The following is a 26,033-nucleotide window of genomic DNA, read 5'->3' as shown; positions in this document are numbered from 1 at the left end:
CAACGTTTCTGGAAAAAAGAATTTTGTGCGAAAATAAAAAATATACGAATAACAATAGCTTTAATCAACTTGAAGTGTCAGGAAAATATTTAAACCTGGAAATAGGATAGAAGTGATTTAATATAAAGCAAATAAAGGTTAAAAAATAAATATTTCAGTTTAAATCAAGTCCACAAAGTAGTTAAATCCACATCACACCATTCATGTGTCTGCTGGTCGCGGAGAGAAGAACGAGCGTTGGTTACTTTCTGAATGACTGTTCTCGACATCTCAGACAGAACCAGCAAATACAAATCAGAAGCTTAACATGTAGTGAATTTTTTCAACGGCAATTATCACCTTTATATTTTGATTAAGCTTTTAATATAATATTTTTTTTTTCATCCGTTTTGACTACAGTCCAGATTTAAAGGCTGCTTCACACTGTAAGATGCGACTTGCCGCTCAACCTTTCCAGATAATAGAAGGTTTGAAAATCACTAACACCGACTTCAAACCATTTATCAAACCTTAGACGTGGTATGGTCATTAAATGTCCAAACTCAACATCCTCCAGCCATCTCAGGCTAGCCGAAACTTTTACGTAATGTCGCTGCTAAGCTGTTTGAATGGTCTCGGCTCACCCACACCCAGCCTTGCTCGCGCACCTTCCTTCATGCAGGCTCTCACACACACAAAAGGAAACTTATACAGCAGCAGACATTAAGGATTCCTTCAGAAGATTCTCGAGAGCCCAAAGCATCTTGCGGCAAAAGTTTTCTTAAGAGCTCTTTTTTTCCGAAAGTGTCGCATTTATTTATGCTCTACACCAGACAAAAGTGCTTATCTGCCAGGGTTCCGAAGGGGGTACATATTGCTGTTTAGTGGAATCGCTCAATTCAAGAGCCTTTTTCAGTCTAGCACCACCGGTCGGCAGTACACCATTCTCTCCAAGAGGCAGCTCCTCTAAAAGCACAAAGGAAACTGAAGGGGAAGTAAGTGGTCTAGGGGAGATAAAAATGGCATCGGTTCTCACCGATCGAAATTAGTTGCAGACATAATACTATCTTTACTAAGCTCATTAAAACGGACCAGTTTTTCAGACTCTGACAGAAAACATCCATTTTCAGAATGCATCCGCGGTTCTTGAAAAACAAAATTACGCGAGGGAGCTTTGTGATTAAATTCTCCTCTTTTCCCTTTTCGCTTTCTCAGCTCCCAAGAGACCAACTATAGCTCTGAAAGATTTCTTTGAACATGAAATAAGAGAGGAACAGCCTTTAAAGAACTTCAGAGTGATTAAGGCGGGCATCCGAAGTCGAAGCAAGCTTTTCGTTTCCATAGAAACCATTCGAAAAAGACTATGTGAGGCGCTGGAAGTTCTATTGAGATTGAAGCTAGGCAGACAGGCATTTGATGTCCGACAATCCCAAGCAAGAATATCAACGAAGTAGGAGTGATTGATTGCAAAAATTATCGATTAAAACGAGCGACGAAGATCAACAGAACCAGGAAGTGAAAAAGAGAATTCCTGGGTTTGTAATTTACAATATCATCTCCACAGCCATTATTATGAATTTGTAGGCGACATCTGCAATCATGAAATAGCGAGAAAGCAAAGCTAAACATTCAAAAACATTCAAAGCTTTAGGAAAGTAAAAAGACAGGACTGTTACAGCTAGAAGTGTTCTGAGTTGAGTTTCTCATTCATTCGGGTCTCTCCAGTCTCCATCATGCAGATGAGGGAGGCAACTCGCAAGGTAATGGCCGACAACCGCAGTAGCATTAGCGGAAAATTAGAGTTATCAGTCATGAGCCTGAAGCGGCATCGAACTCGGAGTATTTGAGCTGAGTAGTGACAGACGAAGGCTTTAAGCTTGAAAAATGGCCGGCCATCGGGATGGGGAGCACCAAGACCGCTTACGAGATTCGCAGACTTGTGACGAGACATCAACGAGACTGTCGGCTCACACAGAAGACTGCTGCGCCGGGTGGTCAATCGTCTGTACACTGACTCAAAGGCAGGTAGAAAGGAAATATCAAAGGTAATAATAAATGGATGAACAAAAATTAAAGAACAAAAAAAAAAAAAAAACAAGAAAAAAAAAAGAACAAACGAAAGAAAGAACGAACCCCCCAAGAAATTTAAACAAGTGAATGAATGTAAAAATAACAAATAAAGGGTAGTGAGACAGAAAGAAAAGACAAGAAGATAAAGAAAATGAATAACTTTATACAGAAGATGGTTACACATTCATTTTAATACTTTGTTCTTTGCATTTCTTTGTAAGCTTATCTAAACATTCGCCTACGCTAGTTCATAGATGAATCTGATGTCTACTGCTTTTGTAATGAAATATTCTTTTATCTAAACCTAAAAAAAGGAAGATTGTGCAATCAGAAAACAGACAAGAAATGAATAGAACTCTATTTTCAGTACAAAATTACTGCTATGTAAAGTCCACCAGAAAAAGCTGCTACAAAAATGTGGGCATCAATACACGCTCCTTGAACAGACTCGAGTATTTTTGTCCGAAAGTAATCACTTAAATTCATGAATTATGTCTAAAGCAGCTGCAGGCAATTATCATGAAAGAGAAATAAGTTCTTATAATTTTAAAATTAAATACATTTACGGAAACTCGCGTCGTTGTACAGCCCTAATTTCAATCTGGAGAAAAAAGTATTTGTGAAAAGTTTTCTTTTATCGGCAAAAGGAACTTCGCAATTCTCTGAAGCGAACTACGAGGAAAGACGATGGAAGGTGAGCAGAAGGCAAACAGGAATAGAAAATAGTGAGAAAGAAAAATATAGAAACAGAGAAAGGAAGAGATGAAGAAAGGGAAAAAATAAATAAAAAACAAATAAGTAAAGAATGTAAAGGATAAGAAGATAGCAACAACATCAACAGGGACATTATTGACATCAACAACTACAAGGAAGAAAGGAAAGCAGAATCCAGAAGACAATACGAGAAGAAGGAAAAGCCAAGAATGCAGAAGGAAAGGGACGAGGATTGGAAAATGAAATTGTAAAGTAAAAAATCTCGAGTTGGGTGGGCAGTGGCACCAGCTCGTTGCTCCACAGTCTTATCGCTCTGGCTGCTTGCAAATGGCCGAGCAAGGGGAGCTTAGCCGCGGGCTGACAAACGGCCGCAAGGGGAGACAACAAGACCGTTGATAGCACCAGGGCGGGTTTAATTCAACAAGGTTTTTCTTCAAACCTCATTTGGCCACTCTGCATCCAGTACCATCCATCCACACAGAATGCAGAGTTTGGTTTCTGGAATAGAATGGAGTAGTCTCTTGAAAGGAAGATGTGAATGTACATACATACCTCTGTCTTCACGGTCCAGGGGTCTGTATCGAGGACTGGTTGGTAAGGCAGTGGCAGTTTCCTCCAGGAACCGTTACCAGCAGACGACGACAAGACTCGTCCTCGCCGTTATCAGCAGACGATAACAAGATTTGTTTGTCGCCAGCTTTCCGTTGGCGGTTTTTGTTGGGTCCGCGGTGCCCAGACAGGGTTAACCCATTTGCTCCTGAAAAGGAAAACAAAAGAAATGACAATCGTCAGCGCCGAGAGCGACGAGTTAATTCGCGAGTAACGTCATCGCTAGATGTCGCCAATGGTGACGGAAGTGGTAGTCTAGAGGGCGCTGGTGGTCCTGCAATCCGTGTTAAAGGCTTAGCATCGCACGCGGCCGCCAAATGTCTCCCGCTAAATAGCATATCCCCGGAGTGAATTCTTTGTCAACATGAACAAGCAAAACCCATCATATGCGCATCACATGACTGCAGTTGGCATGCAAATTCCCTCACGTGATCACTGACGGACAGAAGAACTGTTGTTTTCGTCAACAAAGATCTCGAAGTGCGGCGGAATAATTTCGCGAAAGAGAAGAGCGACGAGGTACTTGAACACGACGGAACAACATTGCAACACTGAGCATACTGTGCACGTGCAGCTCCTAAAATAGCTTCGTGGGTGGGAGGAGCAGGGGGAGACCTGGGGGAGGTGAAAGGTGAAACTCTGGGTTTAACTAATAGTAATACATCATACAAGAGCGCACCATAGGTTAGGAAGGACCTGAGACAGAGTAGGTAGCTAAGGTCACTATTAAATGTTCCACCCATTCACCTTTCAATGTTTTGTTTTGCTTCGAAGCCCCTGAGGGAAAAAAAAGGTTTACGACAGAATTTCCGCATGACTGACCACTAGCCGCCAACGTTTCGAGGGTGTTTCCAGATTATTTTTAGCTTCTTGGTTTTGTCCACGTTTCATTATGTTTCTTTCTCACCTTCTTCTTTAAAAGTCTGGCGTCTGGAAGTTTTGATTAACCCTGCTTCTAAATCCAAAAGCAGTCACATCGCTCAACGTCTGAAAGTGTTAGGTGCTTGGACGAGTTTGCTGAGTGCTTCACTTACCCCGAGACCCGGGGAACCAGTGCCCGACATGACGCGAGGGAAATTCCTGAATAATGAAAGTCCAGATTGGAAATATGAAACCCATTAAGCAAGGGGGAATATCAGAAAGCGTTCCTGATGACAGAATATCAAGCAGATGACAGTAAACTTTGCGCTCTCCCAGGGGGCGACACCGTCCTTGCTAGCGACGAGCGTTAGCCAAACAAACCGCTTTCATTTCACGGGCATGCGCACTAGCACGTGACCAACGCGACGCGATAAGGGGCTGAGGGAAAGCGTGAAAATAGGCATACTGTTCGGGGATCGAATTTCCAGGGCAAAAATAATGTCCCTTTAACAAAATATTAGCCAGGGAGGACAACAAGCTCCGGTATGCCAAGGGTTTCGACAACATGGCGCGGAAGAAGCCAGAAATATCATTACAAAGTTGTTTCGGGCGTGAAGGATCGATACTTGAGTTTTTTTCCCTTCTTCTTCACTCCTTTCTCTCACTTTAATTTCGTCGTTGCTGAGGACACAGGACAGCACCTTCGAAATCCAAATAGTATTCCAGAGAACAATTCTCGCCAATGAGGAATGCTTGAGTTCCAGCAAAAAAAACAACAAGGAAGAGCAATAAGATTTTGGAAGAAGTGTGGCAAGGCTGTTTTTGCCAAAACGAACGAAATTTTAAATAGTTGGATTGGGAGAATGAAAAACTTTACAAAATTCTTTAAGCAATGCTGGGTGAACCCTAGGGATATGGCATTTTTTTTCATTCTCCCTAAAAAGGAGGCTTCTCATTGAGACAAATTTGAGCACGAAAGCAGAATAAATGTTTGTAATTTCTCGGGAGCTGAGAATCCTTGCAATCTCGGGAAAACCCGAGTTCATTTAATGATTTTAAGAAAAGTTGCATAAAAATAGATTGCATTTCTATTTCTCGTAAGAGAAAATTTTAAATAACAGTTGGTTTCGTAAGCTGGGAGAGAGTGAACGAATGACTGAACGCTGATGTGACGGAGAAACAAACTTTACTAACTGAAAGCAAACATGTAGACAAGGGTCAAATGTCAACTACTGTAGTTGAATTGACTATTATATGTCTGCATTATTTAACCATCTCGTCCACGTTTAAAAAAGTAAGTAGAACCAACGGTTATCTCTGTGACCGGCATCACACCCAGACAGGTGGACATGTACCCGGATCGTAGTACCAGTGCACTAAGGGTTTCCCTAGGACCGCAGTTATTCAGGGTAAGTTAGCCATTTGGACAGGAAGCTTGGAGTGGAGGATGTCCTGTAATTGGAAACAGGAAGTAGGAGTTGGTTGACAATCTAGAGGTCATCGCCCTGAACACAGGCTTCAGCTTACAGAAGTCTTCAAGGTATTGAGCGGAGGTGAAACTAAAGTGGCAGCACAGTGGTTCATAACTAATGGCCGGTTCTGGTCTTTGAATACAAATTTATCACAGTATAATACTGCTAGATACTTTATGTTTCTCAAAGTTGTGATACTTCCCTATGTTTGTGTTAACCAGGGTCTTCTTTCAACGACCTCAAATATTTTCTGAGCTCCGCCACACGCACAAACCACTTTCTTACCAAAGAAAACTAAATTTTGAACAAAAGGCAGTTGAGGACGAGCTTGTCACAGTCTGCCTTGGTCACCATTAGTCTTACCCTTCAGGCTTGCATTTATTTTCCTCTACGTGTCATCGATGTGCGTCTGCAGCCACGACAGACGATGACAGGCCGGGAAGGAAGAGGCCATCTGGCCTGACCAGCGCTCACCGAGGTCCACAGAGCTGTCTGGTGGGGGAGGACTGTGAGGGTCTGCGACCTTCCCCATCCCCACTTTCCCCAGGCGCAGTGATTGAGGTGATGTTCGCAGCAATGTGAACGAGAAAGTGTCGGACGGCAAGGGGCGACAACGCAAAGACGACTACTTAATCAAAGGGCTTACTGTGTTGCCAGGGGCGTTAATAACCTATACAAGGGGAGACTACCTTCAATAACTGATCCCTAAGAGGCAAGTAAAAGGGGTAGAATGCTTTGTAATGTGTTGTTGCTAGCAAATGTCTATAAATAGAGCATTCGTTCAACAGAAGATGAATGGTCTTTAAGTGAAAGGCTTATTCTTACAACGCGAGCAGGTAATGGCGCTGGACACTGTACTGAGGTTGTGGGTTGACACTACAATGGCTGAAGTGGTTGGAGCTGTATGTCTGTAGGAGTGAATGATTGTGCAATGCTTGATTGTGTCATAAATATTATCAGTAATCTCTGTATTTGTGGTCTTGATTAAGTTGTTCAGATAAAAAATATTTTTTGTTGGCGGTGGGTGCGGGAGAAGTTCTGAGCGATTGCAGTCGATGCGAGAAGATCAGAAAATGTATGAAATATTTTATTTAGTTATAAATATATTATATTATTAGTCTTTGTACAATTTACTATAGATATTTAATAATATAATCTAGTATATATATAGTAAAATTTGGAAAGGTTTCAGAAAACTAAAGAACTACCTACTCTGTATCGCTGCACTCTTTGTCCCTGTACTAATCAGTAATTTTACATTTCAATGTCCATAAAAGCGATCATATTACCACTGTCAATCGTCGTTCCATTTGTTAAAATGTATCAGCTGACACAAAGTAAATATTTTTACCCATTTATGATGCAATAGGTCACAATGTCAGTTTGAAGTAGCGGCGATGGTGTAAAAAGACAGAAGACAAAACCTTTTTTGATGTCTGTTCATATTCACTACAGTTTTCGCCAAAACAAGATGCGAATTTAGCGTTCCCATACATCCCAGTGGCGCCTCATATTTCAAAGAGAAAATCGACAGGAGGAAAGGTCATAGGGCACATGTTCAGAAATGATGTTCCAGAACCAGGGGAGAGAACCACGCAGGCTTCTGTACGAAGACGAAAGCATCCCTTCTCTATGGCTCAAGGTTACAAGGCATCTCTCCTTTGAAGGAAAGCCTCCTAGATGGCGCCACACGTCCAAAACGTTAGGGAATATAGCTCCTCTAGAGGATTAACCCTCCAGAAAAGGGTTCCAGACTCCATCTCTTCCTCCTTTTCATGTTTCTCTTGATTTATTGTTATATTCGCATATCGAAGCAATTGTTATTTTCTTCAAGTTTCATCGAATCTTCTAGAAACTTTGATAATTCTGATGATTACTCTTCCATTTTTTTTCCAGGAATGTCTCCCATAAACATTTCGTCTTTCTGGTGCTAACACGACTGGCTGTCATTACACTGCACTCAGTGCTTTCATTGTGAGGGACAACTTTCATCGTAATTATCACTGTCATCATCTAAATGTTTCTCGCTTAACGATTATTGCCATCCATTGTTAACGAACTTTCTGGAAAAGAAAGAGAAAAGAATTCCAAACCCTTGGAAGGAGGGAATGACGTCAAATGGAGTTGTCGAACCCTTTGAAGGAAGTTATGACGTCAGAGTTAATTTTAAGCCGTTGGGACGATGGAAGAGCATCACACCTCGTGAAACTCTCGGAAAGAATGACTTCACAGGAGGTTGCGAAACCCTTGGAAAGATGGATGATGCTGTCAGGAGTTTTTCTCAAAGCCTGAGGGTATTGTGTCACAAGGTAGTTTTAGGAACTTGGAGGTGGTGAGGGAGGGAAGGAAACATCTGCTGGAGGTTTTAACCCTTGGAATTCGAATTAGGGGAGAGAATAGAAGCAGAGCTTCTGATAATGATCACCCGGAACTGGCAGTTGATCAGCGCATCTTTCCTATACAGATTTCTTCTCTCCATCCCTTGATATTTCTTTATTGTTTGGGCTTATTGGTCTCTCTCTATCTCTATGAGTGAATGTGTACTTATGAATGTAAGCAAACCAGACCAGGATATCCTACAGAGAAAGTATAAAGAATGAAGATTAGAAGATCTGTTTTAGTTAGGTGTATGTGTGTATGCGCGCGCGTACCTCTTCGTGGTCGTTACTTCAATGAGAGAAAAGTAAATAAGAAATGTCCTCACTCATCTTTATCCACTAACAAGCATTTCCTGACTCTGACAGTCTTAAAACAGAAACATGTAGCTTCGTCTTCAGCTGAGAATTTCCACCAGACTGTACAAGGCAAGAGCAGACTCACAAAGTCCAGGCGTCATCTGCACGTGACACAACACACCGCCTGTGACCTCACCCTGTGACCTCACCCTCGCCTCGCCCTCACACAGGGAGGAGAGCTGTGGCGGTGGTGGGGGAAAATAAATAGCAATTGACAGTCGGCTGCTAAGTTTTAATCAAATACACCAGAAAGCCGTGATCAGCAAAGCCCTGATGTAGGATGTCGAGTGATTCGTGCTCACAAGTGGCCAAGAAAACACATGGCTGTTTATGGACGCCAAGTGAACAAACAGTTGACGTGCCGATGGTGATCCCAGCTGTGTCCTGGAGCAGTCGCTAGGGACCGCAGCTTGGGCTGAGGGGGGAGAGAGCATCCTGCATGGGACCGCAGCTTGGGCTAAGGGGGGGGGAGAGAGCATCCTGCATGGGACCGCAGCTTGGGCTAAGTGGGAGAGAGGCTGAGCTTGGCCCAGTATGGGGGATGGGCCTCCTGGGACTGGGGCTTGGACATGTAGGGTGAAAAATCATGACTGCCACGTGGAAGCGGAACTTGGTGATTGTGTCTTGGGTCTGCAGGTTGGACTAAAGTGGAACAGACTTGAGAACTAGGCCGATGTGTGTGTGTGAGAAAGAAGGAGGTAATTAATAGGACTGGGGAGCTGGTCGTACACAATTACTGTTACTCCTTTGATGATTGACGTGAATTCGAACAGCGGGTTAAAGGTTAACTCCCGAAGAAATATTGCGGGCTGCGCCACTTACACTGCTAGACTGTTTCTATGATTAGCGACTCACAGATGTTTTCATTGCCTTGAAATCGGACAAAATGATGGAAATAAAGTTGTTTCAATACTGACAAAAGGCTTTGTAGCTTTTAAGGAAGAGCAGTTCAAATGTTAAGTGATCCTGCAATCTGAGCATTGTCATTCTTACATGTAGGGTGAGAAAGGTTTGCCTTGAACAAGTCATCTTGCAGTCTGGTGAAAGGAAGATCGTTTTACATCCAAGAGATCCATTAATGATTCGATCCATTAGTTTTTGACAAATTACAGCAGGACCTGTAGGTCTTTTGAGAGTAATCAATCTCTGGTAATGAACACCGAAAGCAATATCGATGTATCGCTTTAAAACCAACAGGCTTTTGTGGGAACATAAGGCTAAATGTTGCCCAATGTTCTATTCTCCGTCCTTTGTGGTCATTTTTTTAAGAGTAAACTAATTTTGTTTATTTTTTCAGCACACAAACAGTTTAAGTAAGCTATCAGTTGGCTGCACCTATTGCTGGAGTTTTTTTTCCATGTTGAACACCGGTAACATCTGCTGAACCATTGATCAAAAATAGATGATAGCTGAGGGGCATAAACAAACTAGAAAGAGCCAAAAAATCTGCCAGTAGATAAAAATGTTATTAAGAACTGGCTTTGGACATCTCGCTGGAGTATTGGGTCTCTTCACTTATGATTTAGTTGTTTTTTTATTGTAAAGGACCTTCCACACAGACCGGAGCGTGGGTCAAGTTTTTGTAGGAAGAGTTTCCCTTAAGAATGTGAAGGGGAGACAACTCATTTCTCAGAGCGATGCTTTTCTAAGATTACAGGCTTTATATCCTTTCATACACAGAAAAAAGTTTTACAGCATTTGTAATAAAATAAATTGCCAAAATCTTGCACTTCAGGAGAAATTTTACTTTTCTTTTGTGGAAAATTGTTATCTGGACTGGACGATTCTAAAAGTTTTCAGCTGTAAGGGCACATGAATGGAAAGAATGGACTTGGTGGTCTGAGTGTAAGATATATATATATAGTTATAGTTTTGATATGATATGAAATTATCTAATTTCACTCATATGACATACATGTGACAAAACAAATTAAAACAATGGCAGACAATCTACGGACTCAATATTTCTATCATCTCAGGTAAAGGTAGATAGTATTGCTCGGCGTTTAGAGAAAATAACTTTATTATTTTACAGTTTACAATGTGCGACGAAAATTTGTCGATGTCTTCTTAAGCCACAAATATAAATATTTACAGAGGCAGCTTCAAGACTTCCATGATCGAGAAAACACAGACCGATTGGTTATCTTCTTTGTAGAAAAAAACCACCTTTGGAAATATAACAAACTGTATATAACTTTTACAGGTGATTAAGTCAGTGGTTCTTCAGCGAGAAAGAGTGAGACCAAGAGGTCTGTACAAGAGAACACAACCATCATCCATCCACTGGAGTGCTCCCCACTGCACGTGGCAGGCGAGTTAAGCCAGGCCAATCCATCTGTGACTCTAGTTTCTTTCTGCCATTTGATGAATGGGTTATTGATAGGAATATCTTCGCAATGCCGCAGGGACTTACACTGTCGAGAAGTCGAGATACATGAGCACGCACGCACCAACCCACCCATTGACCTACACAGCCGCCAACACCCACACCCACGCCCACACCCACACCCCACACCCACGCCCACACCCACCCACGTGTGAAAGAGTAAACTTTGATGTTAAATAGCCAAGCTTTGCTGAAGTGAGCACTATGATAAACCATGCGACGTTGTCACAACGTGATAGCAACGTATCTGTCTTCACGTCAGGGAGTTTCCGCGACTTTTAATGCATTGCGCATGCGTGGCTTGTAGTGGTCAAGGTTTTCAAGAACTTACATGCTACGTCTTACCACGAGAGCATCAGCTTACACATCCACACAGACGTCATCGTTAACGACCTGTGTGACGTATCTCGCGGTGCGGAATTGTTCTGAGTGTCCCCTTGCTGTCGTCTGCTCATTAATTATCGCAACTTTCCGCGAGCATTCGCGAGGGTCCCACCCAGAATGATTCAGATCGCATTTACTGATTGCAATAGAAATGAATGTGGACAGTCCACTTTCACGTCTCTCAAAATTTTTGTGCGAATAATGCCTCCGTTTCGAGGCTGGAATGAATTTTAGGCGAATTTCCTGTGGTTCCTGCGGAATCTGATCCCACCAAACACTTCAGCGCGAGCGCTAGCCTCATCTCAAGCGGAGGAGAGCGTCTGGAAATGCGGCCTCGCTCTTCATCATCCCCGTAAAACTGACCAGTGACAAAGCGAGACGCTAGGCACATGGCCGCAAGGTATGGGAGATTGATTTTCGCCTTGATATCAGGGGATGGTTTGGGGAAGAGGCGGGGGCTTGTCACAATTATATTTCACCATCGACTGGAGAAGCTGCGACGCCGATCTCGTCAGGTTCTCTCGCCGAGTCCCGAGGAAAAAGAGAGGTCAGGAGATGGCCCTTCATAACGAGGGTAACGACCCAAGGCAGGTCACGCGAGATCTCGGAAAGGAACCTCGAGAGTTCTTGTGTGGGAGGAGTAGCTTCCTTGGGACTACCGTCAGAAGTCGCCTCCTCTCAAAAATCCAGATTATCGGGCTGCGGCACGGTAACCCTGGTGGTGGATTCTGTGAAACGGAAAACATGTCGCTTTGACCTCGACAAACATCCAAATGATGTCTCAGCAACGCCCTCGTACTCATCTCGGCAGGAGTGGTCCAGACAGTATGATTATTTCAGTGAACTAGAGTGGAATAAACACTGTCCACATCTCCATCGGTCCCTTCATGAACCGAACTAGACACGGGGCCGTAAGTGTTATTACTACACAAACCATCATCGAACACCAAACTCAATATTCCTTCGTGACTTGCATTCTGAAGCTTCATGAGGACCGCTTGCCAGACAAGTTCAGTTCTCTAACGATTGCTTGAATAAAATCCCAGAATTGCACATGACTGAATTAGTGTATGCGAAGTTAATTATTATTATTTTTGCACTTTTTTCACAGGTTGACCATTTTCAACAAACAAAATTTCCGTAGGAGTTTGCTGAAGGCAAATACACGTAAATCTTTCGTTCTTTTTTCCGCTGAAATTTTATAAATAAATTTACACAAAATTTAATGTAACTGATCTTACCGAATAAAACAGAATTAGAGATGAGTATATTTATAGAAAAAATTTGTTCTTAATATTCTAAAAATAAAGATTATAGTGTAACAAGATAATTAATTTTTATTGTGATTTCGATCGATCAAAAGCCAACGCATAAAACATAAAAATTTGGTTAATATCATCCTGCTTCCTAATTTCGTCTTGTTAACCTTAATTGTTATCCTCCACGAATAGCAATATTTAAAGATAGCATTTAGATCATATTTTAAAAAATATCTTGTGAACTTTCACTATACATATTGCAGTATCATCAGCGCATAACAGCAGTAAAGCATAACATCTTCATCGGCATTTTCACAAGACTTTCTTGCTGTTTCTCGCAGAATTGTAAAACATTCTATTTTATATAAAGGAAAGTTTATGTGCAAAGTGTAGCGGGGAAAATATTTACCTTGTCGCACTCCACAGAGACAGTGAAATAAATTAGATAACTAGGTGACAACTTCCACAAACAATTTTGCAGTTTACGTATAATTTATATCCCTTACAACCTCGAGAATTCTGTTACATAAACCAGAATTGATAAGCTTTTGCCAGGGAAGAGCCCTGTAAAAACTTCATCAAATGCCTTCTCATAATCGATAAATATACAAAATAAATGCTTGTCTTTAACAATTCATGGTAAAGAAATCCGTAGTGACCAACTAAAGTTGATGCTTTATTATTCTCTCATTCAACAACTCTGTCATATTTAACGTTTTCCATTTTTCACCAACAGCAATACCACATCCACCGTGGTCCTATATTTGGTTCGACTTTTGTAAAACCAGATAAAAGAAGGAATCTTAACTTTATCTACGTCTGACAACTTGCTTCCCAAAGCCAAGTTGCTGTAAGGGTACTCAACGATAGTGGTTCACCGTTTCTAGTGGACTGCTTTCCGCCGGCTTTACATCGTCTAATAAATCAGGTTTCTAACCTTCTACTGAGTTGAGAAAATATTCCAGCCAATGGTCCGGATAAGCGACTTTCTGCTCGGCAGTTGCACTCACTAATCTTTAGGCAATAAATCCTCCCCTCGTTCTCAAGACCTATGCCGGTGAAATCATGAACCTTGAACTTGGAAAAAATAGGTCTTGGTCCAGTTCTGAAGTGTATAGTCCAACCATACTTTCTGGGTTGAGACTGATTTCTGATTTTGAACTTCCACATCAATTGGGTTTTTTTATGGTGTGTGTGTTGTAGGTGCGCACATGATTATTCTTGATGTAAGTTTGTTGTTTGTTTTATATTTTATATATAGATGAAATTGTCACTTGCCTTATTTTTTTCGTTGCTAATATTTTTCATGTTGAAATCTTTAACACATGGCAGCGAACTTTATTCTTACTTTTATTTCTAACTTTTAATTTGTAACTAGAGCACCTTTCAAATGTTCAAAATCTGATAACCATTGCGTGCTCAACTAAATAACACTGGAACATCAAACACTATGTCGACAAAGCAATCACCTATTTCTTTTTTATATATTTTTATTTGTTCTTGCTATTACTGAAACTAAAAATATTGTCTTCTATTGGTATTGCCGCTTAGTGATGCTCGTGCTTCCTGAATGCCTAACACTGTAATAAATGTTCGTGGTAATCACCCAAACTCGAGGAGATTATGGAAAGTATTTTCCACGAATCTTTGAAAACTCAATTCAACGGAATTAAAACTTTTCTTCCGTAAAGAGGAAGAAAAAGACGAACATAGCCACAAGGCACGGCAGAGACGTGGATTAAAGAAATTTCTTTGATTTTTTTGAACCCTCGTGGGAGCTGAACAAAATACTGATTGAATCTATCCTCCAGACCTTAAGCCCTTTTATAGGGGTGAACTTAAAAAGATGTTATATCAGTGGACTGAAGGATAATGCCAAGTAGGGTGTTGGCCGAAGGGCTTGGATTTTTTCCGAAGGTTCGGCAGAGAATGAATGCAGTCATTTGGTTCTGATCTTCTCAAACATTCATAATAATATATGTTTGGATCGAGGAATACAAAGGCGTGAGAGATCGGGAGAGATTGGGCAGAACGAGGTGGATGTGTTGATGTCAAGTGAAGTGAGAGGTAGGTGGGTGACAAAGCCATTGAGACACTTATAATAGAAGACGATGGCTTTGTATTGAATGCGTTTAGATAATGGCAGGCCGATGAATACTCCAAGAACTAGAATGATGTGGGTGGTTTCTGAAACTTTCATTTAATTTTTAAACCTTGATGATGATGTTTGATGATGACGACGACAACAAAGATGATGATAGATGGATATTAACTAAAAGAAATAGTCGCAGTGGTGGTCGTAGTGATAGTAGATATTGTGAAAGCAAATAAAAATATTTTACGTGCAGTTTTGAATACTTGGGTAAGATATTCATGTGCAGATTCCCCTCTATCCCCGACACCACTCATCTGCGGTGACAATATCCTAAAAATGAAGACGCGATGAGATTTGAGTCACATGCCTTTCAGCTCAATCGCCTTGACCTGACTAAGAGACAATCGCCCAGTTTGCTGACCACGAAAACGAAGAAAAGAAAACGAAATCCTCGAAAAATCTCTCATGATTGGCCACACAGACAAGGAAATCCATCGCCACCAACCCGCAAGACACAAATCCTGTCTGAGGTAGGCAGTGTCCTACTGAGGTAAGACACTCGGAATCAGACTGAGCATGTCGCAGAGCTCAAGCCACGTTTTCCCGGCATCCCCTGGCTCAGTCAAATCTTAATGATGGACGCCCTCGTGTCGTCCTCACGCCGATGGTGCTTTTGCTTGGAGATCATCCTGGGATTGGAAGATTGTGGCAAGAGTGGCTTAACAATGTAAGAAAGTCATCGAATACGGGAAGCTGCAAGGACAGAGGTTATTTAAGATAATGCCTCAGAGATCACGTGAACCGGAAGCTGGGACTCCAAGGCCCAAAATAAGGCACCTCGGAGGCCAGACGTCTGGGTTTGGGAGAAGATATTCTTCGGCGCCTTTAACTTTAATGACCATAAAGAAATGGAGAAGGTCTATATGCTAAATGAGCAATACACTGCAGTTTTTTTACTATACTGTTGTTACTTCTGTCCTCACGAACCTACAAACATGCATAAAAAAGAGATCAACAACACAGAGGTCAGGATTGTAAATAAATACTACTAATTCCTCTACATGGATAGTTGTAAACTTTGCATCTTTGAACCTCAGTCAAGAACATGTAAAGCCGCACAAATCTTCTCTCTCTCTAACACCTTCCCCTCCTCCCAACCCATCTGTCTTCTGAGAAGCTGCTGGCAAGGGAAGGAGACACGGTTGGAAGGGGTTGGGATTTGGAAGCAAAATTGATAACATGCACTAAACAGAATTTCCCTACTGACTCCCAAGTTTAGAAGAAACAGTTTCACTTGCATAAATCAGCTTACATAAATCAGGTTTGAATCCTGACACCGGCTCTGTACGTCAGGCCCAAGATGATAGAAAAAAGAAAGAGGAGGGGGAGGAGACAGAAAGACAAAAGAAAAGGGAGGCAACTTAAGAAGGAGCGCTATCTAGTACGAGGTACTCAGGGACATACAGGAATATTTATTTCAGGATTTGTGTCTTACACACTGCATGTGGGAAAAAAAAACTTTGGAAAAGAGGGACACGAGAGCTACGGGCGACAGGCGAGCACTTCTGTGCTTTAAAACGAAATCGATTGCTGCCTCCACTTAAATACTTGTGGCCCATACCTTATCCTTTCCTAGGACAAGAAACTGCTCTTTCCGTTACAGCTATTCCTGATAAGCAATCAAGCCAAGGAAGTTAATGAAAGTCCCCTTCGCCAAGTCCCTACTGGCGACTTGGAGTACAAAAGAGTCAATTGTATGCAGGAGGCAGCTTTGATGGGGAATCCCGCGATGTCCAAGTCAATTAGGAAATCATTGGCTCTCGCTGACGAGGGCAACGACGTCCTCATGGTGGCAGCAGGACTGCAACAAGAATCGCTGTCGCAAAATTTTCTTTGGCACTTAATTCAACCTGCTGATAGATTCTATTGTTTTGTTTTCTTGTTTCAACCCAATTATCATTCCGTGTTGAGAAAATCACCTTCATCATTATCCTCCTCTTTATCATCATCGTTGTCTTCTCCTTCTCGTTATCATCATCATCCGGAGAATAGATGGGGGGCAATAGACAGTAATTTCACAATAGTCTTGTGTCTGCAAGCACGCACACAGACCGACAGATAGACTTTCATCTGCCACCTCCATGTGAAAAATACGAAAGCACTTAGACATACATTGAGTGATTTCAACAATCCTCGAGAACTGCATCAAGAGAAATCTCTCAGGTGGACTGTTTGAGAATCTCTCTGGCGGTCCTCAAACATTCCGCCTGGCCGGCGAGTCTTGACATTTGGAGACACACCACCGGGGACAGCGAAGCCGTGGTGGAATGTTCCAGTCCAATTTACTCTGCAGACATTACACTGCTGTAAGCGCAACGCCGATCTATTTATAGTTCTCGCAGAAGGGTTTCCTGTCAATCGCAGAAGCCAGCCGCCATCAAGGAGCTGCGTGCAGTGTTGTCTGGCATCCCTCGGTCACACTCCTTCTTACCTTGTGTTGTCTGACTCCGCCAGATAAGGCCAACGTTGCTGAACACGTTGGCGAGATGCTGCTGGTGGTGTTGATGGTGTCGCCACAGGCACAGACCTACTCAACGCTAACCTACCGAGGTTGAGCTTCGATAACTGATAATTGACGACTGAAGAGGAGAAAGACAGAGTAGTTGTTCGTTTGTGATATTTCCTACTTTAAACGACATTATCATTTACTTTAAAAGAAAAAAACCTTATCTCTTTTAATATAAACAATCGATGGAGGGCATTACTAACATTGACGATTCAAAATAATTTGTTTATTAGTTTGTGTTTTTGTTTTGTAAAGCGCCTTGAGCCCGCCTGAAATGGTGGGAAAAGCGCTATATATAATAATAATAATAATAATAATAATAATAATAATAATAATAATAATAATAATAATAATAATAATAATAATAATAATAATAATAATAATAATAATAATAATAATAATAATTCCTCTACATAGCTAGCTGTAAACTTTGCATCTTTGAACTTCAGTCAAGAACATGTAAAGCCGCACAAATCTTTCTCTCTCTAACACCTTCCCCTTATTATTATTATTAATAAAAAGGAAATAAAAATTGATTATGTTAATATTTTCATCATCTTCTAAATACTGACAGTTATTTTATTTATTTAAAAAAAAAATTGAATTAACATTTAATTTGTTTTCTTTTAGTAGGGTTATCAAACGAGCAGCCAGCGAGATTAAAAAAATATATTGTCATAATGAAAACAAGTGAAGCTTTTATTGTATCTCGTGTTATCAGAACACAACAGCCATTTTTTTTACAATAACCAGCCAAAAAAAATTCCTGTTTCTGTGTTTTTTTTCTCGAAATTTCGCTGATTAGTGATGTGGACAGGCGCGTGCGCCTATGCATGTCTCGACACAAGCTGATACCTTCTCATCTCCAGGATCAGTGTCGGCGAAAGGAACCTTACAAATGTAGACCACGAAGCAGTTTCAATTTAAATTTCTAAAGAAAGAAAATAATCTCATGCGGCCGAAGATGCTATTACAGACAGCAGACAGAGATGTCTATTAGGCTGATTATTCCTGCCAGACACTCTGAATTCTGATCACTGTGATTTCTGTTTAAAAGTTTGCTGAAATCTGATCGAGGAAAGAAGAATTTTATTGTGAGGGGAAGGGACGAAGGTGAATAAATGTCCTTCTAGGACAACTGATAGGTCAGACAGGAGTGTATATTTTCTAGATGTTACTTCTCAGTTTTCCTGTTTCAATTATTTTTTCAGTTTCACTTGTATTTTTTTAGTTTTTACTTTCCAGTCTGCATTTTTCAAAATAGCATCAACTTTGTCACATAAATAAATAAGTTTTAAAGTTTGCCAGAGAGAATAAAGAATCCGTGAAAGTTTTTGGTGACACTAAAGAAGAAACCAAACTTGTCCAGCAACTCTAGATGGTTGCGAACACCTGACATCTGAAAGCAAAGCACGTGCACCGGAGGACCTGTGTGTCTCATGATGACGTCACCCAGGTAGAGTAACATTAGTCGTTAAAGGACAACACTTTTAACCACAACCATTTCTAATTACCAAGTAGCGACAATATCTGTTAATGAACAAAGACGAAAATAGATGCTTCCATAGATATATTTTCTAATTTGCATGTAAGCTGAACATCCTTCAGCCATTTTAATTTATTTTTTCGTCAGTTTGTCTATTTGGGGGAAAGGGCCGACCTCAGCCAGTGCCGAGTTGGCCTGCAGTTGCCAGGTGACGTCAGCATGGGTCGACAAGGGCATCTGAGCAGAACTTTGATGGAATGGTCGTCACCATGGCCAATGCTTTGAGCTGCATACAATTGGATTCCGGCTTGTCAATCACGATGCCATTTCCTGGTGACCAGATCACTTCTTTTATTCTGCCTTCAACCCCAAAATACACGTGGCAAACCCCACCCGAGAATAAACAGATGCACCTCGCCATGTAAATATTTCTGATATGAAAACACTTACTTATCTTAGAACGACATTCAGGAAGAATTAAAATTCTAGATAACTTAGAAAAGGAAATATCCTCTAAAACAAAAGACAATATTCCCGTGTGAGGTGACGGGGGAGAAGTTTGTCTCACAAGACATTATCTGGAGGAAAGGCCCGGCGCCCTGTGAGCTACCTCCTGTATGGAGTCATCTCTAACAGCTTCGTCCTTGCCCACCAGCTCTTGTACTCGGGATTCATCTCAGTGCCACGAGCCCCAAATTGGATCTTGTTGAATCGATTGAAATTAGTGATCACATCGCAGTTAATAGCATCTCGCGCACGGATGACGGCGCTCTCACGTTCCGTCAGTCTGTCCGCGCGCGTGCACGCGTGTGTGAACGTGTGAGCTGAGAGGCGAAGAAATATGAGAGAAATAAGAAAAAGGAAAAAAAAAGAAAAAAATCCAATCGGATTGATTGCTTCATTACAAACAGCTAGTGTGTCATTCGCACCAACGGAAGAAGTATTGTACTCAAGTACTGCTTTGTACTGCTGGCAATAACTTTGTCTCGTGTGATGTGTGAGTGGAAAATAAGTCAACAGAAGTATTTAATTGTCGGGGATACCCAGATTGCTTTGTGTGACGGGGTATCCAAGCAATATCATTTTTAACCGAACAAATGTGGACCGACGGTTGACCAGGCGGTTATAGGAAAGACGTTTATTTACCTGAGGGCTTTGTCCGCCCACCTGTACTCCAGTCTGTAATGAACACCTTGCGTGTCGCACCTTCAGTCACCTGAATCGCGTGCTGCGACTACGATTGTCTGGCTGGCTGTCTGGCTGGCTGGCTACATGCCTGTCTATCCTAAATATATTTATCTACTCTCTGTAAGTCTCTCGCCACAATATAGCCTTAGTTTCTGGCACAACATAAAACCAAACATCTTAGTAGTTCTATCTACGAGTAAGAGTTTATATATGTACTTAAGTGTAGCTTTTATTTTATCTCTTCTCATTGATTTAAAAGCGAGGAGTTTGCAGGTAATTACATTTTCAATTCGAAAAAACAATTCTGTATAAGCTCACTTTAAGCAAACCCCCGTGTAAACCTCCAAACCTCCATTACAGACTGCACCACACATCAAGGCAGTGGGGTACGAATCCCGGGTTTACCCCGAGTATTGTTACCTCCTACCACGAGTGAAAATCCTCGCTGTGGCCAAAACTGTCAGGACGAAATTTATTCCCGAAACTGAGATTACCGACAGGAATCGATGGCTGAAGGAGGTAGAAACGAGACAATAGGTGGAGGAGTTATCCCGGGGCTGAATGAGAAACACTTTCAAATGGATTTATTTCGACAGAGATGGCCACAAAAGCCTCTATATTCGTCACCCAGGAGCGACTGCCACATCTTTCTGGGCATCTTTATGGGACAGGAACACCAGAGGACTCGGGACTCAGCTTCAAACGACTTTCATGTGGTCAAACACTCAGTCAGGCTCAGGCAAGAGCAATCTGTAGGTTCGTATTTCAACAAACTAAATTGCAGAAAAATGAAGTATACAACAGTGGGATAATTATAATTAGAATAATACTAAAATAAGTAGATTATTATAGCGCCTTTCTTTGCTTTAAAGTATGGTTAAAAATAATAATGATGATGCAGTTTTGTGTGCGTGCTTGTGTAACAGAGAGAGAGAGAAAAAACAGAGACAAAGAGATAGAGAGACAAAGAAAACAGAGACAGAGAGATAGAGAGACAGAGAAAGCAGAGACAAAGAGACAGAGACAGAGCGATCAGCCACAGAAGGAGCCAGACATTGAGTGCCGATCGCCTCTATGATCCACAGTCTCCCAGTGCTGTGCTCAGTGGTAGCAACGTGTTCGACCGAAACGGGTTATGAAGTATCCATGGCAACGAAGAGATCAAAGACCTGATGCACCGACTCGCTGCTACTGGGCCCTTGTTAGTCCTCCCTGGCCCGACCCTCTCTTCCTGCCTTTCGTCAGGAGACAGCCCCACCTCAGTCACCATGTATGAAGTAACGGTTGTTACTGACACCGTAACCTCCACCACCGCCGCCACCGCCACCACCGCCACCTGATGGTGAGCTTTGTGTAAGTTTTTGCTGTGGTGTGAAGTAAAATATCTGGAATCAAACATCTTTTTGCACTCTGCTTTCCTCACTTTTCTAAAAGAAATCGCTCCTCCAATTGTTGAGAAATATTCTGAATAAACTTGAAAGGTCAAGCTGAAAAAAAACCTTAGTGAACACCGGTCTCTCACTAACCAAGGAGTGGAGGTCCCACCATCATCAAAGCCTGCTACAGGTTCGCCTTACCTCCCATCCCATGCTCCCTCCCAGACCACAAACAAGACCAAGGTGGGATCAATGGTGCATTACCGGCAGATGGCGCTGGTGTAAGGTGTAAAGCCGCCATGCACACATTTCGTCACGTGCACAGAGAGGCAGCAGGGACCAACAGCTGATGCCTGACTATCTCTCCATAGCCTCAGTCAAGCCCAGGCTGATCAATGTCATTTTCTCGTCTGTTGTGACTTTTCCTCTCATGATTGTAATCAGAAACCTGTGAAATTTCAGTCGAGAGCCAATGGGGTGGCTGGGTGGGCAGAGGTGTGACTGGGGGTTGGTCTCCCCACTACAGAGCAAATGATGGCTGCTTCAATCCTGCCCACACCTGTGACTGGAAAACTTCTCTCGCCCAGTCAAAAGAAATAGGTTTTCAGGGAAGGTAGAAGATGTTGCCTTAGACACTGTAAACCACTCACTAGACCACTGACCTGTGGGACTCTTTTTGATGATCCTGTGTCATCAACACATTGCGATAGCATTCTTTTACAACAACACTTCAACTTTTTGTTCGGAAAGCATTTTACAAACTGTTTTCTTTGCTAATTATAGTTTTATATAATTGCTCTGGCTTTGCTGATTCTCGCAGTAGACGTGGCGACGAAAACAATAAACATCAACTTCAAAAAAAAAAAAAAAGAAAAAAGAAAAAAAGAAAGATGGATAACAAAGTCCAGAGAAAAAAGTTCAAAGAAGAAACTAAGTAACCTTTGACCATACTCGTGCGCATAGATGTTGATGCTGAACTACCTTGAAATAACAACCGTGACATAAGAGCCTGGTAATGGCGCAAGAGAGAGAGAGATGTTATGCAGATGCTGAAAACCGAACGAAATAAAAGAAAGAAAAAACCACTTTTCCAGCACATTGCCAGATAACTGGCGGTTAATCTTCATCAGTACATAATAGGTGGGCCTGTGTCGGTTACTCCACGGAGATCAGCTGATTGTGCAGCTAGCAGCTGTGCGTCCATCATTCAGGGGAGATAACATGTAAGAAGCCGGGTAGATTGTCGTTCTTGCTGGTTGAGTCCAAACAGAGAGATTCCTCCCTAGACTGCATCCCAGACAATTACACAGATGCTTGTATGAATAGTTTGAAGTAGTTTCAATGTACATACAGACAGATTGGTATTGATAAATGTTTCAGCTGATCTTTATTACTCGGTGTTAATGCCTGGTATGAACTGTGAACAAATTCTAGTTTCCAGAACTTTGTCTGCTCCTTGCAAGTCTGTGCCACAGGAGAACACTGTGAGTACACATGTTGTGGTGCCGGCCTGCGGAGCCCCAAGCTGCTAATTGAAGGGCAAACACTTGAGTAATTCGCAGCTCAGTCCGAGGTTTTGAAGAAAATAGCAAACAGTCAGCGATTATTTGAACACGGGTAGATTATTTGACTACGGGTGGGCTGTTTTTCAAGACAAGGAAACTAGACAGCTCAGAAAAATAGCAAGCAAGAGTGAGCGAGAGAGAGAGAAGTGTGGAGATAGACAAAAAGAGAGAGTGACCTACTGCACAAACAATATAGCGAAGAAAAGCGAAACAGAAAAAACTACAACTTTATTAACCCACAAGAGCAATTCCACATAGTGCTCAGACTAGCAATATACAGATAAATATATATATATATTGAAATAATTTCCCTCACTCTCTCACACACCATATATATATATTTCTTAAATTAAATGATCTTGACGGGGATTTTTTTAATCTGAGAACTATTTTAAAAGTTTCAAATGTTTGCACGTATTTTTATGCTTACACATTCCTTGATCTTTCATTCTCTCTCACGCACAGCTGTCTCTATTATTCATTCTTTTCTCCCTCAACAAGCTGCGCACGTCACTCGTCACGTGGTTTTTCGTTTGCCAAACGTCACTGCCGTTACCGCTTGGCGCGGACCAATCCAATCACACAGGCAAGAAAATGGCGGACATTACGTTCTTGCCATCAGGTGGGTTGAGGTAAACGAACTTAATCGTAACGGCAACAGATGTGATGGATAACGAAGCTGAAGTTTACCGTGGAGATCGGACCATGGTGGAAACAGAGGGCGTTGTTGGCGCTGGGGGTGGGTGACGAGCACCAGGGGGAACAATCGACCTACGAAGTTCCGACATCGGTTACCTACACTTAAAGCACCACACGCACGCACGCATCAACCACTACACACAAGGCCAAGCTGTTGACGAAGCGATTCTGACTTATCCGTAGTACAATGAAAGGTCGACTAGTAATTGATCACGTGTCGAGCTACGTGTCAAGGGGCGACTACTCTCTCGTTCCGCCTGAAGGAGATGGTGATTTACCACGTGACCCACTATGGGAGATGAGATTGATGACCACACACCGTGACGACTGCACGTGCGGCCCCAAACATTTGATCAACTCGTTTCGAGCTGTTTATTTTACGATTTTTTAATTTAAATGTTTTGTTGTTTGACATTTTCCTCGAAAAAAGTGGACGAAAAATCGTTCACTCATGTTTGTCCGTGTGGACCGTGTGATTATTTTTAATTTTTATTTTTTAGGGGGGGAAACGAAGAACGAAGAAAGAAAGGAGGGCTTACACCAAAGGATATGAAGAACACAATGCTAGCACATTACTTAAGTAGTAACACTGCAGTTCTAGTTCGTCAAAATAATTTAAAATGTAATTGTTAATATTTGAACCATTTTACAAAAAAAGTGATTCATGATCTGATACTAAATTTTCTATTCGTAGAAGCGAGAGCCTAAACTTGCAAATAGAGGATAATGATGTAGATATATACTATTTAATTCTAGATTGTTTTCAAGAAATTATGACCATCAATTAAAATCTCAATACATATTAAAAGCTGGATGCTGTTTGAACCCTTTGGCTACATTATAAATGAAATAATATAGCTTTCACAGCACATTTTTAACCTGTAACACATTTTTTAAACGTGTTTTGCAACAGTGAAGTCGCTTTTCATAAACAATATAAAACTTTATTTGGAAGTTATACTCAAAATTAATTTGTGAGTAGAATAAAGATTACAGAATATGCCTATCCGTAATAACCTGTCAATCACCTAACTTCTCCTTTCTTGGACACCATGGATGAAAAAGCAATTCAAGTTTGCAGAAATGTGAAATGCAAACAATATGACACCAGATAATCATACACAATTATTTTAAGTGTGCTAGCAATGTGTTTTCATTACACTTATGTGCACTGGGCTACAACACCCGGATAATTACTCAGTAATGAGCTGTGTACATCCCAACCAGGGTGGCAGCCCCAATAAGGTTTACCTCGTACTAAATGAGAAATATTTGTATCAAGTAGTAGCCAAGTTAAAAAAGAAAGCTAAGAATAGTGTACATTGTCCCTTTAACAACCTGTCAACTTAAACACACAAGAGAACAACTATACCAAAAAAAGAGAAAAAAATTCTCGGAGGTCTTATCGGCGATGGAAGGTTGGCTGAAGTCCAGGCTCTATAAGGAAATCCTTTCACATGTACCTTGTGCACTTGGCGAATCAAGTAGCCGCGGCTGCAGTTAATCGAATCCTAATTGCATTATTGCCCATCCTAGCCTCGTCACTTCCGTTTACTTAAAGGCTGCGGCAAACAAAAGGCAAAGGATGGAGTTAGCGCTGTGTCTAATTGCTTGTCGAACATGCTGACTCATCTTTCATCGGCGATGATCGATACAATGTTTTATGTGGTGGACGGCTTCAATAAGAGATCGGAGAGAGGAAGAAAGAAGCTTTCTTTATGATCAGCTGAGAAATGTTTGCTGACATTTGCACAAAGGCTAAATAGCACCGAGCGGATACCGGAGAGGGTTATAAACTTCTGTCTCCGGAGACAATAGCCCGACATCTTTGAACATCAGGAATATCGGCGACTCTCAGGAAGCGGAAAAAACATAACAGCTTCTTGTTTTGCCGAGACAAATGGCTTTGCTTGGTCTAAGGAACAAATGATAGTTATCTGTGGAGCGAGCGGTAATGGCATCGTTAGAGAGAAACAAAAAGGCGGAGAATTCTGTAGTGTGGGGTCAGTAAGGGGTTACAAAAAGTGCATTACACTTAAAATTTTCATGATCGAAACACCAAAGAAAAAATGAATTGTATACTTCTCCCTTAACCTCCGGAATTTTATGAAATCCAACTTCCGGAATATTATGTTTATTTTCGTGAAGAGCCCTCCCTCACGCATGAAAAAACATCCTGGATGGACATTCTGTTTAATAACTTAAGGTCCAGACTTTTAATTGTCTTTGGATCCGTCAGATACTGGGTGAAGAATTGAATAAAAGTCATCAGCAATGATGTTATAAATATTCAAATCGTCCCTGGAGGGAAAAAAGGTTCCCTATCCCTAGTTTAAGGTCTTTTGTCCAATAAACGGAGAAGAGCGATATTTAAAGCCAGGGAATCCGTATTATGTATGGAACACCTTCGAGATACAAGCTTTGGGAGGGTCCTTAAGATCCCCGTAGACGGAACACCCAAGTGACAGCAAGTCCTCCGAACACATGCTTGATGAGTGTGAGAAGGATGGTATCGACACACTGAGACTTTGAGATGACTTTTCTCCGGACCTTTAGTCAGACCCAGACGCCGGGGTGGCTTTCGTC

At 41.6% G+C, this 26,033-nt stretch overlaps 1 protein-coding gene across 3 annotated transcripts in view; it reads right to left on the bottom strand.

Annotated features, from left to right (window-relative positions):
- Positions 1-26,033, bottom strand: part of LOC112564660 (alpha-2C adrenergic receptor-like) — a 110,974-nt gene that overhangs the window by 31,371 nt on the left and 53,570 nt on the right. For 2 of the 3 annotated variants that reach the window (XM_025239626.1, XM_025239625.1), the window contains one exon: positions 3,316-3,520. The gene's annotated coding sequence lies outside the window, so the exon portion shown is untranslated. Of the gene's footprint in view, positions 1-3,315; positions 4,415-26,033 lie in introns of those variants that run through there. The other variant, XM_025239627.1, reaches the window with a different exon arrangement.

The sequence above is a fragment of the Pomacea canaliculata genome, linkage group LG5 (genome assembly GCF_003073045.1).
Source record: "Pomacea canaliculata isolate SZHN2017 linkage group LG5, ASM307304v1, whole genome shotgun sequence".
Taxonomy (NCBI): domain Eukaryota; kingdom Metazoa; phylum Mollusca; class Gastropoda; order Architaenioglossa; family Ampullariidae; genus Pomacea; species Pomacea canaliculata.
The sequence above is the reverse complement of the archived record's forward strand: the minus strand, read 5'-3'. Positions and strand labels throughout refer to the sequence as shown.